The following is a 17,875-nucleotide window of genomic DNA, read 5'->3' as shown; positions in this document are numbered from 1 at the left end:
GCGCTGTTTCCCAGTTAATTAGCGTAAAAATTAGGCAATGCGGAGGTGGTGTCGCCAAACGTTCGTTGTGAAGAAACGCTTGTAAACATGTTTTCGGGTTTTATTGTAACGCTGACAATTCCATTTCTTTTTCGGCAGAATGCGAGGCGAAGCCTTGTTACACAGTAGCCGCCAGCAGTAGATTGCCCCACTGTGTTGATGCCCGCGACACAGGCAGCGTTGGTGTTGTTGCTACGGCGGGCGACCGCCCACTGTGCCCTCCGCGCTGGCCGTCCGCGGGGCGCCGCACACACACACACACACACACACACACACACACACACACCTCGTGGGATCCGCCCCCCAGCCACACCGCCCGCTCAGTCGTTCTCCGGCGCGCTACCTGTCACGCCGCCCACGCTGTCACGTCACAAGCCGCGCCGCTCCCGTCTACAACAGCTGGCGCTGCACCGCCGTTGCTCCGATCATCAGCAGGTAGGCTCCTACTACTCGACAAAGCGGACTGTAGACCCGGTCGTAGCGGGAACCAACTTTGTCACGTTACTTGGTACGCCCACGTTCCATTTCAAAGTAGTTCGCGTTGTTACCGACAGCGTAAACAAGGAAAAAGATCGTGAATAATGTTCTGCGGAGTCACGACGGCCTGTTGTTAACGTCGTTATGGTTATTGACGATGAAAAGAAGGAAGGAGTGACAGCGTTGACGAAAAGGTGACGGGACGTTTATGAGAAATTCGATAGTACGCAGATTGGGTCAGGAGGGACGCGATGATGAACTGGCAAGGGGACTGTACAAGCTTCTCCGCACAGATCTGATTCATATTGACCGGACTACGGCTTCGACATATGTAAACAGGAAGACCTAACTCTCACCAGTTTTCGAGAAAATCGGGTTTGAAAACTTTACGCGTATTTATATATTTTTGTGGTCGCTAGTACTCAGGAAGTCCACAGCTCAGCGTGTTAAAAAGATTAGTTTCAGGATCGTGAGGTTCATGCATCGAATGCTCGTAACCGCACTTCTTTTTTTTTTCTTCCCGCGTAATTATTATAAATGTGCAAACCGTTGTTACTGAATGATTCATCTATATTTTCATAATCGTTACCCTGAAAGGAGAAAAAAGTTTCGTAATGAGATTGGGAAAAAAGGATGAACAAGAACTTTCAATCAAATCAGTATAGTCAATTTTATTTGTATTATTTTATCTACATGCGTGGCAAATGTAATGTGTAATCTATGGAGCACTGTGCGGATGACGATGATACTGATAATAGAAACGTGGGAAATAGCAATAATTGCGACATATATAGCACTTGTAATGAACCCCGAATCTTTGCATGTGCATAGTTTTTTTCGGTGTGTGTATTACAAAACAAACGTGGGTTACACTTTTAGACGGTACTCGGCCATGACACAATTTCGCGGTGTACCACGTATATCTTTTGTTAGAGTTACGTGGGTATGATAGAAAAAACACCAGAAGTAAGAGTCGAGCCACAGTGCTCGTGCTTACGAAACTAAGCGTGTATGACGAAATACGTAAGTACGTGTAAAATGTTCAAAATCTCTTTTGCGTCTCTCTATTTACACATGTTGAAGTCATAGTCGTGTGCTCCAGAGCCCTTCAATATGATCAAATCCGAGAGGGGAAATTCGTACGTCCCCTTGTGAGTGGGATTCAAGTATCTAGCCCAGAGAAGCAGAAGCAAAATTCCCACAACAAATACCGTACTGACGATATGTATAAATTTGTTATTAGGCAGCAGTTTCTGCGATATTATCAACAGTACAAACAACTATAAAATTAATTTATCCTGTAAATAATAAAAATTCCGTGTTTTACAAATGAATGTTTACTTCGTTTTTAATCAAACATGTTTCACCTATTCGTACTACGCATCATCAACGGTTTATAAGAAAAAAATTAGTTATACGTATTTTATTTTGAGATCTTTAATGTTTCCTGGCAGCAAATCTAAATTATCTATTTAAACTCTGTATTCTTTTTATGTGTCCATTGAATCAATGTGCACCTACTGTCTACCGAAGAACCAATGGATATGTGAAAAGCATAGAAAAAAAGTAATTAATAAATCGGAACGATATAATTATGAACACCTACTAATGTAAATGTGCTGCCAGGAAATTGCACAGATGCGTAGCGAAAGTATAACTCTTTTTTTTATATTATAGATAACTGATGATGCCTAGCATGAATAGGCGAAACATGTTTCTTTAAAAACAAAATAAGCATTTAGTTTCAAAATACGGGTTTCTTTTTATCTACATGATAAACATAATTGAGGGAGCAACTGAGAAAGAATGGCTGAAAGTATTAACAAATCTATAAAACTGTAGGAAAACTTCACCGGTTTTTATGCACAGAACTTGATTCAAGGCTGTCAAAGAAATTTTGAAAAAAAAATATTTTGTCTGTGGGATTTGTTTTTAAAAGATAGCAGAATATACGAATTATCACGTGCTAACAAGACTACATAGTTTCAAAATAGGCATAATACATTATATTTTTACGATAAAAGTAAGCAGTAGAATTAAAGCTGTCAGTGGTTTCTTTAGTCGAAATGTAGATTCATACTTCCTACACTTATAAATAAATTTTCTCAAAGGCTAGTGTGCGAGGAGCATTGTCAAACAAAAGTTACGAGTCAATGTTTAATTGTTGTACTATACAGTGCGTATGTATATAGACGTGTAACGTATGACAGGACTCCACTTCTAATAAGGAAACTCCCCGTCGCACCATCCTCAGATTTAGTGGTAACAGGCCCAGTGGACAGCCCGTCAAAAACTGAACACAGATCAAGCATGAAAGCAGGACGAAGATGTACTGAACTGTGAAAAAAAAAGCAAAATAGAAACAGTGAACGGTCGAAGTATAACAAGTGCAATATTGAAGAAAAGTAAATAGCAGTACCGTCGTGGTCATGGTGTTGGACTGCCAAGAGAGTGAGCCGTCTTCAAACCTCCCGTGCCAATTTTTTTTCCCGCTATATTCAAATTTGAGTCTGTATGGTTGTGTAACGCCCGCTCGCAACAGCGAGATGTCAGGAAAGGACCTATAATGACAGTTGATTCTGCGCAACTACTGTATTAGCAGCCGAAAGGATGTGGCTTTCGAATGGGAAACGCAAACGTTCGATGACAAGGCGACGAGTCAACCGAATCATCCACCTGAAAACACGTCTGGGCTGTCATACACGGTTTAGTGACAGTACGTTTGTCATATGATGGGAATCTCTTACCGACGCACCTAATTTGTACGCCTGGTAGAGTGAGTGAGATATGCCTCCTTGCTCGATTTAGGTGTTCGTATAAGTGTGAATGTGATCACTCACAAGGAAATCATGAAACCGTAATAGTTTGTCGCATAACCTACAACAAATGAACTCAACAGTTTCACAATCAGACAGTTTCTCTGTGCTCTGCCAGAACGTATGTTTTTAACGTTTTTGAAGTTGCGTTCCGTTTTGGAAGTGTTGACTCCTGAATTCCTTTGTTATAACATACTTCACATCCGTTTATTGTTGTTTTTATTTCTGTGCTACGTGCTTGTGGTATCCCGCCTGCTTTCACTATTCACCTTGTTTGGTTGCCAGGGTATCGTAACCTTTCCACCTGACTCAAATTGTATAACCATTTGTGTATAACAACTGCCAAGACTACAGAAAGAGAACAAACATTTCAGCGACCGGAGGGACATTTCATAATGTTGTGAAAAAAAGGTAAATAGCTCGCCCGCTCAATATGGGACTTGTTGAGCTTGAACCGTTCACTGTTTCTATTTTGCCATCTTTTTCTCACAGTTCAGTACACCTTCTTCCTGTTTTCATTCTTGATTTGTGTTCAGTTTTTGACGGACTATCCACTGGGCCATCTTACCACTAAATTTGAGTGAGTGCGATGGGGAGTTTCCTTTGTAAAAATACTGGAATGTACGCAGTTGTCACCTCTCCTCCCTGTCTGTGAGCGGCAAACACAACAGTGCTGCTACCCTGGCCAGGTCTTCATTTCGCTTTGCTGTGTGATGTCTGGAAAGCTGCAGACAATGTTGCATAAACACTTGCTGTTTACTAGAGTAATAATGGTGGCGCTAGTTGTTGCAGTAGTAATAGAAGTAGTAGTACTAATAAAGTTGATTCATAATGGGCGCTGGCGGAAGGAGTGGCTCGGAAGGAGATGTCAGCGTTACATCGTGGTGTGACCACACCTGCCGGAACCGCAAAATTTCCTTTTGATTAGCCCAGTATCGAATGATGAATGTAAGGTAATGAGATACCATCCAAGATGCAGAACGTCGGAATATAGTATCAGAATTAAAAAACAAGCAGTGACAAAATATATTAATTCCAAAGTGAAATTCACATCGGATATTCTCGACCAAGTTTGTATTATCTGGTGAGAAGTGGGGAAAAAAGGAAATTTTGTTAGACTGACAGTTATTCATCAGACACTGACAGTTATTCATCAGAGAAAACAAACACATGTAAGCACATCAGATAATATTCAGAAGGCAATACATAGATTATTTCTACCTTCTTCATTGTGTTAGATTATTTCTACCTTCTTCATTGTGTAACAAATAAATTCGAAAACAGCTGTATTTTCTCCTTCAAAAGAGCTGACTACGGCGGCAAAAAAGATATTCAACAAAAATTATTTGGTCAATTTATGGTTTTATTTATGTACAGTGTATGCTGTTTCTTGGTCCAGGTATTGTAAACCTACAGCATCTTTTTGATGCATCTTGCCTCTTTCCTAGAATACTTACAGAAAAAAGAACCATATCCTGTAGGGACCTTCACCACATGTCATGAAAACCAAGCAAACAATAAAATAAGAACGAATACGACACAACAAGATGTAATCCACTTCCATGACATGTGTGAGCATTGAGAAAATATAGACACTCTTGCCATCTGCCCTCCCTGTCTGTCTGGCGCCAATACGACGGTGCTGTTACCCCGGCCATGGTCAACATCGAAAATTTCTTCCTGTCCCCTTCCATTCTATTAACTGTGAGTAACGGTCGTTACCCACGGAAGTGAACACAAAAAGGGGGGCACCACTGTCATGTTTACACGAGAGAAACAGGCAGGGAGTTTAGTCTAATGGCTTCAAATGGCTCTGAGCACTATGGGACTTAACTTCTGAGGTCGTCAGTCACCTAGAACTTAGAACAACTTAAACCTAACTAACCTAAGGACACCACACATATCCATGCCCGAGGCAGGATTCGAACCTGCGACCATAGCGGTCGCGCGGTTCAAGACTGAAGCGCCTAGAACCGCTCGGCCATTTCGGCCGGCAGTGTAGTCTTAGAGAACACTCTAGCATCCTCACAAGTGGAGCGCTTTATCACAGTAGACATCCATAGCTTTTACGCTCACAAGAGACATCATATGGCAACATTTATTCTCAGAGTAATGTATAACAATATGTGTTTTACCTGAATAAATTATTTCCCGCTTTAATTCTAGTCCTTTAGTTTTACATAAATTTTAATGTATAAAACCTTTCTTTGCACTTTTTTTGTGCAGTCTTGCTATACCACCTGGTGTTGTAGGAAGGAAGGAAGGAAGTGAGTGAGTGAGTGAGTGAGGTGTTTCTATTATAAACATATGCAGCAGGCTGCTTGCCACTAGCCACTAATCACTAGCACAAACACCGGCCGTGATTCCCTGAGGTAACTACTAATGAAATTCACGGTCTCACGCGATTTCTGAAAACACTTCCAGAGAAACAACACAACCGATTCAGAAATAGAGACAAAACAATCAGGAAACGAATGCCATTACTTCAAGTGCAAGGACCTGCAGTTGACTGTGAACGTAAATAAATGTAATGTACTGTATATAAAAATAGGCGACGAGATCAGTTGCTGTTATATTACGCTTGTGGAAACTGCACCAACTGTAAAATACCTCGTCAGCTACACATTGCTTGCGGCAGTGGCTTACATAGATAAATGTAACACTACATATGAAAATCAGCGCATAAATCAGTTACTGTTAGATTACGCCAGTGGAAACAGTATCAACCATAAAATACTTCATCGATACTACGTGGTTCGTGCCAGTGAGTTGCATAATTTGCATCAGGCTATGGGATGCCTCCTGCACAGGGATAAATAACCATCATATCGAAATCAGAGAAGTCAGAGGATGTATGGAAAAATCTAGGTGTTCATTATTCCCAGGTGTTATTCGAGAGCGCTTAATTATTACTAATTTAAATCAGGGAAGTTGCTACTTTACCCACAATTGGCAACAGGATATACTCTTAATGGAATGGATGAAATCTCTGTTACACATCTGTTTTTGTGGTAGGGTACTCCTACAGACAACAGCATCACCTGAGAAAGCTGTATGGAGCTTCCAGTGTTATCTGTTGTGGATAGTAACAAGCCTATAACAATCCTTTGAATCGAAATTACGGATACATCTGTCGATTTCGTCTATGTACTGGCATTCCTTGTACTAGGACGTTTTTGAATTTATTTACAAATCTGACTCAAAGCTCATATTTATGTTCGCTAAACAACCCATTGCGATCAAGCAGATTGTCTGCAGGTCTATGTGGGAAAAGATTGTCATCACAAGTCACTTATCATATCCGTGACACTCACTGCTCTATTTTGCAATGATGCAAAATGAGCTTGCACTTCTTTGACTTTTTTAAATGTCCCCTGTTAATCCCACCTGTAAAAGCTCTCTAGGGGAAGCTGTGTGCAAAGCAGTGGTCCTGATAGGATGTAGGCCATTTTGGGGCATTGGTGATAGGGAGGCCTTGAGGCCATCTTGTATCTCTATCTTCGATTGTGTGTCATAGACGCAGTCGTCTTGTTGTGGTTCCACCCTCTTGGTGACTCTTTGACCTTGGGGTGGCATTTAGGGGAGGAGTGACATTTAAACTTCAGAGGTGAACCAGCTTGTGTGAGCTAACAAACATATACTCATATTTTGCCTGGCAGGGTTAACAGCTGCAGTGTGTAAAATGGGGAATATAGCAGTATCTACCTAAAATTCAGTGGTCTTGACAGGATCTTGGTCATCAATTAATTCAGACAAATCTGCAGTGAGCCTGAATGATCTCTTGACAGGGGCGCTGGTATATGTAATGAATGTCTGACTAAAACTCTCAGATTACAATATTGTGACAAGTCCGTAAGCAATGCAAGTAGTTTAAAAATTTCTGTGTCATCTACAGATTTAACTGCAGAAGCATATCAAATATCTCCTCTTGTGTCACAGGAAGTCGAGGTGCTGCTGGCCACAAGGGTTGGCGATATCACTGTCTGTGAGGATGCAAGGCGTGGTTGACTGCCAGGTGGTGAGCTGTTTTATGGCACTCAGTGACAGAGTGGTTAAGTGGTGGCATGAGGGAAGAGGTGTCTAGTTAAGAGTCCAATATGCCTCTTAATAAGGGGGCGCATAAGTATTGGAACAACACCGGTTTCAGATCACTCTTCATTGTTGCCAGATGTATCCAAGATGGCGGCGGCGGTGATGACGTCATTCAAGATGGTGAGAAGTTTGAATTTTGACAGGAAAGTGCAACACCCCCTCCCCCAGAAAAATGGTGCAGAGTTCAAATTCCAGCAGGATAATGTACCACACCTCAGTTATCTCTATTAAGCAAAGAAAATGGCAGGAAGAAAGGTCACTTGGGCTACCTCCACTAGCCTAAGTCGCCCGAGCGCCACATCCTCCTACGATCTGGCGCCAAGTTTGGATTCCAACAGGATAATTCACCACACCTCGGTTATCTCTTATAAGCGAAGAAAATCGCGTGAAGATAGGACACTTGGCCTACCTCCACTAACCTAAGTAACTCGACTGCCACGTCATTTGTGGGAAAAAGGACTTTTCTTTATTATTTAACCAATTTCAAGCAGGTGTGTTCGCCACTGGGTCTGGACTCCAACTGGCTTAGTTCAGATTACCACCAGCTCTCATGACATCAGATGATGATGCAAGTACCGCAATCCAAGATGGCGGCACCCAATGTGTCCACCAAGAGGTTCAGAGCCCAGCCAGCTGCTGTGTGAAAGTGTCATATACATTAACGTACGTAAACGTTTACTAACGTGCACTCGTTTCCCCTCGGCACAAACGTGTTACTGTTCCTGCTTCCTTACTTTCTTCTACACACATCTCCAGACCTGGGATTACAAGAACCCGCCTGTTGTCGCCATAATATTATACCGTTTTCGCCGTACGTCTCGATATCAAGCACTATACAGCATTCTACCGACTGATAGCGCAACATAATTCCCAAGATATAGACTGGAAATTATTTCTCTACAACCCCAAACTTTAGTGAGGTGCAGCGTGCTGTAAACCACTGAGTAACTAGAAACAAATAAAGGAAACTGTTTTTTTCCACTCTCGAACACCGATGTTGGTGATGCAACCGATCCCAAATCAGCCCTGTATTTTACAATCCAACTAAGGTCTTTCCCATGTCTAGAGAACAGCCAAGGTGTCTTCCACACATCACAGTCCATCTTCTCTCAACTAAATAAAAGCCCAAAATGTGCACAAGCAGTCAACTGAACAATTTACATGGGAGGGAATAACAGTCCAGCGCAAAAAACCTTCCATACACAATCTTCTCAAATTTCCCCTTGATCACGAAAGCTGCCCAACACATACTACGTATTAGTTCTCTATTCGATCGTGTAGAGACATCAAAGTTAACTCATATACATTCGTACACTACAACAGGCCTCTGCATTCTGACGGCTGCTGCCATTAACGGGGGACGTGATTCATTCTCACCACAGTCGATGCATACACGGAATTATTCCAGAAAACCGGTCACATGTATCTTTTATCATTATGATTACAATTAAATGTTACGATCGTTGTCTCAATTGAACAGCATTCGACAATGAGCGAAGTATCTGAAATACACCCTGCTGTCGGCACTGGCTCTGGAAACAGAAAAAGCTGTACCTTCCATACGAATGGACATACTCATCCCTTTGTTATCACAGTACTCCAAGTAAAATCCACACCCTCCTTACGAGTAGACATAGTCATTTCCTTTCCACAAACACATACTTTATAAACCTAATGTTCAAATGCGAACATATCACGCATTACCTACAACTACTAAGTTGTCAATAGTTCATTGCCTGCGATACGAAATAATACTGACGGAAAGTCAACGATCTGTGTGCATGACTCTTGGGTTTTTATTGCGAGTCCTACCACCCTGTCCTAGAAAGAGAGACGTAATGGGTGAGATGTTAAAGAAAAACCCGATCGCAGCAACTACCGTATGTTACTGTCACAAGCAGTCTTGCTTCTACACATGCACACATGTATCCATGTTAAAGGCTATACACGCTTTACGAATGGAGGTACGACGTTACCTCTGAATGAAGTGCTTTCTTTTTCTGGACAAATACCGTGACGGTGATCCCAGGAATGCGTATTACCAGCCCATGATGCAACCTCATTATAAAATTACCGCATTTTGAAAGAGATTCGGCTAAGGAACATGGTATGTAAGCTGTATTTGCGACTCCCTCACACCATCCTAACTTCTTCTGATATTTCGGCTAATAACCCTACAGTTATCATCAAGGCGAGTCAATGACTAACTTAAAACCACTTGACGCAAATATATTTATCTCTGACACCCGAGCATTTACTCTGCTGTATATTTGTGTCAAGTGGTTTCAGTTCAGTCACAAACCCATCCTGTAAATGGTTGTTGGGTTATTAGCCGAAATATTGGAAGAATAAGTAATTTTGTCCCGGACGCACACCCAAAATATAATGAAATCAATAAAATGATGTCCATCTTTGGGTGACGTGTTGATTGTTAACTTTTCCGTTTGCAGATCGATCCTACTATTAGACCTAAACGCTGTTTAATCATTTGATTGTTATCTATTTAAGATTTTGAAAAAAAAAATCGCAGTGGAGGAATCTGAAAACGATCACTAGGCGTGTTGAGAGTAGTTTTGGTGATTCGGAATCTGCTTGCTACGTTCTCGTGCGATTGTAAATCTCTCACTATACATTCGTGTTTATACACTTCACTGTACTAATAACTTTGTTTCCCAAGCGTTGTTAGTGCAGACTTTGTCGAAAATGAGCTCAATGCTTTTCTTATGATTCCAGGCAAATTAGGAATTCATACTCTTTGCTCCATTTCATAATTTCTTCCACGACTTGAAATGGTTCATTGTGATATTTCCGCTTCTAAAGATTACATTTTATGTGCCCAATTAAAATCTAATATATTTTCTTCGTAATTAGTTATAATTTTGAGCAATATAATATTGAGTAATAATTTTGGGCAATCTATGAACATGATGGAGAGGATTACAGTATTTTCTTATGTCCTGCTGTGTCTTTTCTTGTGAAGTATGTCAGTATCAACGTTTTCCAGTTTTACTCCACAGTCACATTATTTTGCAAGTTCCTTTTGTATTATTTCTCCTCCAGCTTTAAATTTTTTATTGACGCTTATTTTTTCTTCATACCTGGAACACTTTATAAATATCACATGTCAATTTCATTATTATATTTTGGCAGTTATCATTCATACCTTGAACTGTACAAATCTGTCAAGAAATCTTGGAATGTCCATACAGTTTTCTCTCAGTTGTTATTTACTGTGCCATCTGATATCTTAATTAACAAAATTTTATGAGCTCTGATTTGTTTTTTTCTTCTTTCTGTACTTTAACCGTTTTCAATTGTTACTCTTATCAAATTTTCGTTGCGTTTTATCACATCCTCCCAGAGGCATCTGTGAACACCTTAGGATATTGTATCATGTTCTGTCATGTTAGTAGTGTTGTACCGTGACTTCACCTGAGCGATGAACTGTTCCTGCGTCGCTCAATATAATGATGTCACAGCGGAATAAGCATCCGCCAGCCTGATAGCCAGGTGCTATGGAGCAACAGCACACTTCAGATTGCAAGAACACTCATTCAAGACCACGATGAACTGAATGGCGCTAGCCAGCTCCTTTGAAAGCCGAAGCTGTGACTTGTAACGTTCAGTGTGTACAGTACGTGGAAAGTAAGCTCAGACTGTGTTCTGTGAACTGTAGGAAATGTACGTTAATTTGCGCCTTTGAAACAATCATCGCATTTTGTTGTGAGCAGGGAACATGGCTACCTGTTTTTAAGTATGTAAAGAGTACGCATGGGCAGCTTCAGTACGAGGAAAGTAAGCTCAGACTATGTTATGTGAATTGTAGGAAATGTACGTTAATTTGCGCCTTTTGAAACAAGCAATGTATTTTGTTGTGAGCAGGGAATATGGCTCCCTGTTTTTAAGTATGTAAAGAGTACGCATGGGCAGCCATTAAGGTGGAAAGATAATGTTACAATGAGAAGTGTTATTTTAGTAATAGGAGGTGTGTTCAATAAATAACGCAACACATTTTTTCTGAAAGCAGTTTGGTTTTATTCAGCGTTCCAATGCACGATATTATTCCTCACTCTTTTGGCTACAAACCCTGTTTTCCAACATAATCGTCGTTCAGTGCGACGGCCTTATGCCACCTTATTGGGAGGGCCTGTATGCTAGCATGGGACCACTCTAATGGTCGACATCGGAGCCAAAGTCTTCCTCCATAAATAACCTCCCCATCATCCAAGTACTGATTCCTGCAGAGTGCATCTTTCATTGGGCCAAACAGATGGAAGGTGCGAGATCCGGGCTGTGTGGTGTATCAGGAAGAACTCCCAAATGAAGTTTTGTGCTCTCCTCTCGGGTGTGCAGGCTTGTGTGAGGCGTTACCTCTTCATGGAGAGGCAGAAGTTCATTCACATTATTTGTGGCGACGAACACTCAAAAGTCACTTTTCGTTTTCTTGAGGGTAGCACAGTACACTTCAGAGGTAATCGTTGCACCATGAGGAAGTATATCAAACGGGATAACCCCTTCCCAGTCCCAGAAGACCTTCGCTATGACGTTACCAGCTTTACCCGATGGACTGCCATTTTGTTTCGGTTCGAAGTGGAGAACCAGTGTTTCATCGCCTGTGACGATGTTCGACAGTAAATTGTCACCATCAGCCTCATAACGCCGAAGCGATTGCACACAGATGTTCCTTCGTTGCTCTTTATGGTTTTCTGTTAGGCGGCGAGGAACCAAGTGTGCACACACATTTGAGTACCCTAAATGGTGGAGGAGTGTGTTCATCACATCAGAGACGTCCAATTGGGGAGAGAGGTGTTTGAATGTGATCCGATGATCACCTCGACCAGTGCAGGAGCCACGTCTGTGTGCGGCCGGCCAGCACGCGGGAGATCGAACAGGTTTGCGCGGGCTTGTTGCGATGATGACGGACGCCTCGTCCAACAACTCACCTTGCTTTTGTTCACTGCCAGATCTCCGTAACTTATGAATATCTGCGATGCTCTGGTTTTCCGCCAAAAGAATCTCAATAACAGCGCTCTTCTTGGAACACAGCTTTGTTGCAGACGCCATTTTGAAGACTATTTATAGCGCCATCACTTATCGGAACTTCATGAAAGTGTAGGGGCTGAAGAGGAAATAGTCCAAAATGTTATGACGGTACGGCCTCACAGCCTCCCCCTATATTCATATGAAATGTCTGAGACCACCTTTTTTATGCTTCCAGGTGGTTTTCGGACGATTCAGTGCTTCATGGAGACTTTTGTTTGTCTTTTGTATGCATTATTCAGTTCAATTTTCCAAAATACAGTTTATTATTTGTAAACACGTACAGAATATTCTGGAAGGACGTTTATTATCGTAATTGTCTATGGATTGCTGTCATTAACAAAATTGTGTACAGGCTCCAAATCAAAAACCTAGTTGAGAAGTTGAAGTAAGAGAGGGTTGGGTTGTTTGGAGGAAGAGACCAAACATCGAGGTCATCGGTATCATCGGATTAGGGAAGGACGGGGAAGGAATTCGGCCGTGCCCTTTCAGAGGAACCATCCCGGCATTTGTCTGGAGCGATTTAGGGAAATCACGGAAAACCTAAATCAAGATGGTCGGACGCGGGATTGAACCGTCGTCCTCCCGAATACGAGTCCAGTGTGCTAGCCACTTCGCCACCTCGCTCGGTGAAGTAAGAGATATTTAGTAACAAATGTTAAGAGGCTGTGGAAATGATGGCAGAAGTGGCTGGCGCCTCTAACTACCTTAACTGCAGTTGATTGGTGGGTTGCCACAGAGAACTTCATTATCTGGAGAAACGGCTTAAAAATTATTACCAAGTGATGTATTTTCTTTGTTACCTATTTTTATGTCCTCCTCTGTAATTAATATCCTTTGTAATTACATTTCTAATTAATCTTTGGTGTGACGTCATAAGCGCGTGACTGCGTGTGAGATCGCTCTCTAAGTTTTCATCTATTTTTAGTTTTCAGATATATATTTTAACTGTTTTTGTGATAATATTTACTATATAAGTGACTTATTAGTGGTTTCTTCATTCACCTCTGCATTTCGTGTGTTGTGGCCTGATATTTGTGAGTGTTTCGTATCGAGCAACTTAACCTCTTACCCGTGTTTACATTCCGCGCTGACCAGTTGCAGCTGTAGCGGCGCATCGAAAGCTAAGTACTAATTAATTGTTTGTGTATAGTATTTTATTTAGGAACCAGTTGCAGCTGTAGCGGCGCATCGAAAGCTAAGTACTAATTAATTGTTTGTGTATAGTATTTTATTTAGGAACTTTAGTGGTCTTCAACCGGTGTTCTTGGTGTTTTACGGTGAAATAACTTCAGAAGACATTTTTGCGAACTGCTTTCAGTTTCGTTACTGTCATTAGACGTTTGATTTTCTTCTGTGTTAGTATTTTGTTATATTCTCATTTGTTGTTGATTAATACTTTCAATAATAGTAGTTACTTCCCTTGTAGAGCAAGTTTGTGATAATTGTAGTCAGTTTTTAACATCCTCTTATTGTAGTAGCGGAACTTAGATAAAGTTGTTTTCTTGTTTCAATAATTGTAAAATTTTACCATGAGTGAGAAGTGTGGGCTTTGCCGTAGGTTCGTGAGTAGTGGATTGCGGTGTGAGACTTGTTCGAAGTATTTTCACTGGGGGGAATGCAGTGGGGAAGCCAGTGGGCATTCTGGTGAGATCCTCTCCTGGAACTGCAGGTTATGTAGCAAGAGTAAGTTGATAGAGGAGCAGGAGCGTAAGATCTGTGCCCTTCAGGTGCTGTTGAAAAACGCACAGGAGGAGCTAGATAGGATGAGGAGGGAGAAGGGGGTTGGGGAATGGGAGCTGGCTGTTGGCAAGAGATCTGCTAGGAGAAGGAGATTTTCAGATAGTTTTACTATTGGTGTTTGTAATAGATATGACCAACTGTCAGAGTCTAGTGGAGAGGAATCTCTAGTAGCTGTAGATGTAGGAAGTATGCAGCAGACCTCAGCAGTTACGGTGGCTAGGACAGTTGCAAAGTCTAAGAGAAAGAAGAAGGTTCTGCTGTTAGGTAGTTCTCATGGTAGAGGTGTAGGCCAGCAGTTGCAGGAAGTTTTGGGGAGTGAGTACCAGGTCACCAGCATTGTGAAGCCTAATGCAGGATTGGCTCAGGTGACTTTTAACATAGGGGGGTTATGTAGGGATTTTACTAAAGAGGATCAGGTAGTGATTGTGGGTGGGGCTGGTAATAGTATTGATAGGGATGGGAAGTATGACATAGATGGTGACCTGGAAAAGATAGCCACTCAGACTGGCAACACGAATGTGCATTTCGTGGAACTGTTTCAGCGTCACGATCGGCCTCATCTTAATATAGCCGTCAGGCGTAATAACATGAGACTTGGGGGTGCGCTGATGACAGAAGGCATGAGTCACATTTCAGTGGTGTCGGTGGAGTCTATCAGTAGGACGGGTTTCACTAGACATGGCCTGCACCTCAACAGGTATGGGAAGGGGAGGTTGGCAAAACTTATAGGTGACAGCATAGGTGGGGGTGGTGGGATCACTCATGGGAAAATTCCGGTAGTTGTGGGTGTTAGAGCTGTACCTTTTTTAGATTGAAGTCAGCTGATAGGTATTCCTGCTTAAGAGAAGTCTCTCTAACAAAGAAACCACTTTCTACAAAGCTTGGGTATCCGATTAATGAGGGAATTAGTATATTTCATCAAAATATACAAGGTATTCGAGATAAAGTTAGTGAACTGCTTATAGATGTTGACTCTGAAATTATTGGTATATCTGAACACTTCTTAAATAAGGAGATAATTCAGAGGCTTCCTTTACCAGGATACAGGTTGGCTGGCAGCTTTTCTAGGAGCTCTTTGCGGTGTGGGGGAGTAGCCATGTATGTGAAAAACGGTATCCCATTTGAGTCAATTGATGTTTCAAAGTACTGCACTGAAAAGGTGTTTGAATGTTGTGCAGGTGTGGTTAAATTTAGTGGAGCTAAACTTCTTACTGTTGTTATTTATAGATCCCCAGACTCCGATTTCACAACATTTTTGCTAAAGCTAGAGGAGGTTCTTGGTTCACTTTATAGGAAATACAAAAAGTTAGTTATATGTGGTGACTTCAATATTAATTGTATAAGTGATTGTTCAAGGAAAAGGATGCTGGTAGACCTCCTTAATTCATATAATCTTATGCAAACCGTATTCTTTCCAACGAGAGTGCAAGGGAACAGTAGAACAACCATAGACAATATTTTTGTTCATTCGTCATTATTAGAAGGGCATTCTGTTAGCAAAAAGGTGAATGGCCTTTCAGATCATGATGCACAAATTTTAAGTCTAAAAGATTTTTGTGCTTCAACACATGTTAAATATAGTTACCAACTTTTTAGGAAAGCTGATCCAGTTGCTGTACAGACTTTTGTAAACCTTATCAAGGAACAAGATTGGCAAGATGTTTATAGTGCTGATACAGTAGACGATAAATATAATGCTTTCCTCAAGACTTTTCTCGTGCTCTTTGAAAGTTGCTTTCCGTTAGAACGTTTAAAACAGGGTACTAGCACAAACAGGCAGCCTGGGTGGCTGACTAAAGGGATAAGAATATCTTGTAGAACAAAGTGGCAATTATATCAAAACGTTAGAAACAGTCAAAATCTAAATGCAGCAGCCCATTACAAACAGTATTGTAAGGTGCTTAAAAAAGTTATTAGGAAGGCAAAAAGTATGTGGTATGCAGATAGAATAGCTAAGTCTCAGGATAAAATTAAAACCATATGGTCAGTCGTAAAGGAAGTGGCTGGTCTGCAGAGACAGGTCGAGGATATAGAATCAGTGCGTAGTGGGGATGTCCGTGTTGCTGATAAGTCGCATATATGTACAGTACTTAATAATCACTTTCTGAATATAGCAGGTGAACTAAATGGAAACCTAGTCCCAACAGGGAATCATATAGCGCTCTTAGAAAAAAGTGTTCCGAGACTGTTACCTGAAATGCTCCTCCATGATACTGACAAGAGGGAGATTGAGTTAATAATTAAATCACTAAAGACCAAGAACTCTCATGGATATGACGGGGTATCTAGCAGAATACTGAAGTATTGTTCCACGTATATTAGCTCAGTACTTAGCCATATCTGTAACTTTTCCTTTAGCAGTGGTCGGTTTCCTGACCGATTAAAGTACTCGGTAGTGAAGCCACTTTATAAAAAGGGAGACAGGGATAATGTTGACAATTATAGACCTATTTCTATGCCATCGGTGTTTGCTAAAGTTATCGAGAGGCTTGTATATACAAGGTTACTGCAGCATTTAAATTCACATAATTTGCTGTCAAATGTACAGTTTGGTTTTAGAAATGGCTTAACAACTGAAAATGCTATATTCTCTTTTCTCTGTGAGGTTTTGGACGGATTAAATAAAAGGTTGAGAACGTTAGGTGTTTTCTTTGATTTAACGAAGGCTTTTGACTGTGTTGACCACAAAATATTACTGCAGAAGTTGGAACATTATGGAGTAAGGGGAGTAGCTTACAATTGGTTCGCCTCCTACTTTAAGAACAGAAAGCAGAAGGTAATCCTCCGCAATATTGAGAGTGGTAATGATGTTCAGTCCCAATGGGGCACTGTTAAATGGGGCGTTCCCCAAGGGTCGGTGCTGGGGCCACTGCTGTTCCTTATTTATGTAAATGATATGCCTTCTAGTATTACAGGTGATTCAAAAATATTTCTGTTTGCTGATGACACCACCTTGGTAGTGAAGGATCTTGTGTGTAATATTGAAACATTATCAAATAATGTAGTTCATGAAGTAAGTTCGTGGCTTGTGGAAAATAATTTGATGCTAAATCACAGTAAGACTCAGTTTTTACAGTTTCTAACCCACAATTCAACAAGAACTGACATTTTAATCAGACAGAATGGGCATGTTATAAGCGAGACGGAACAGTTCAAGTTCCTAGGCGTACGGATAGATAGTAAGCTGTTGTGGAAAGCCCATGTTCAGGATCTTGTTCAGAAACTAAATGCCGCTTTATTTACCATTAGAACAGTATCTGAAATAAGTGACATTTCAACACGAAAAGTAGTATACTTCGCATATTTTCATACGCTTATGTCATATGGTATTATTTTTTGGGGTAATTCTTCTGATTCAAAAAGGGTATTTTTGGCTCAAAAACGGGCTGTTCGAGCTATGTATGGTGTAAGTTCGAAAACCTCTTGTCGACCCCTATTCAATAGTCTGGGAATTTTGACATTGCCCTCACAGTATGTATTTTCTTTAATGTCGTTTGTTGTTAGCAATATTAGCTTATTCCCAAGAGTTAGCAGCTTTCACTCAGTTAATACTAGGCAGAAATCAAATCTGCATGTGGAATGCACTTCCTTGACTCTTGTGCAGAAAGGAGTGCAGTATTCTGCTGCATCCATTTTCAATAAGCTACCACAAGAACTCAAAAATCTTA

General features: G+C 41.1%; 1 protein-coding gene across 1 annotated transcript in view; it reads left to right on the top strand.

Moving 5' to 3' along the window:
* The first annotated feature begins 418 nt into the window (after positions 1-418).
* LOC126457125 (inactive ubiquitin carboxyl-terminal hydrolase MINDY-4B) overlaps positions 419-17,875 on the top strand; it is a 496,867-nt gene continuing 479,410 nt past the window's right edge. Inside the window, exon 1 of the mRNA XM_050093182.1 lies at positions 419-474. The gene's annotated coding sequence lies outside the window, so the exon portion shown is untranslated. The remainder of the gene's footprint in view (positions 475-17,875) is intronic.

Source organism: Schistocerca serialis, chromosome 2, assembly GCF_023864345.2.
Source record: "Schistocerca serialis cubense isolate TAMUIC-IGC-003099 chromosome 2, iqSchSeri2.2, whole genome shotgun sequence".
NCBI classification, from domain to species: Eukaryota; Metazoa; Arthropoda; class Insecta; order Orthoptera; family Acrididae; genus Schistocerca; species Schistocerca serialis.
Note: the sequence above shows the minus strand (reverse complement) of the source record. Positions and strands in the feature narration are given on the sequence as shown.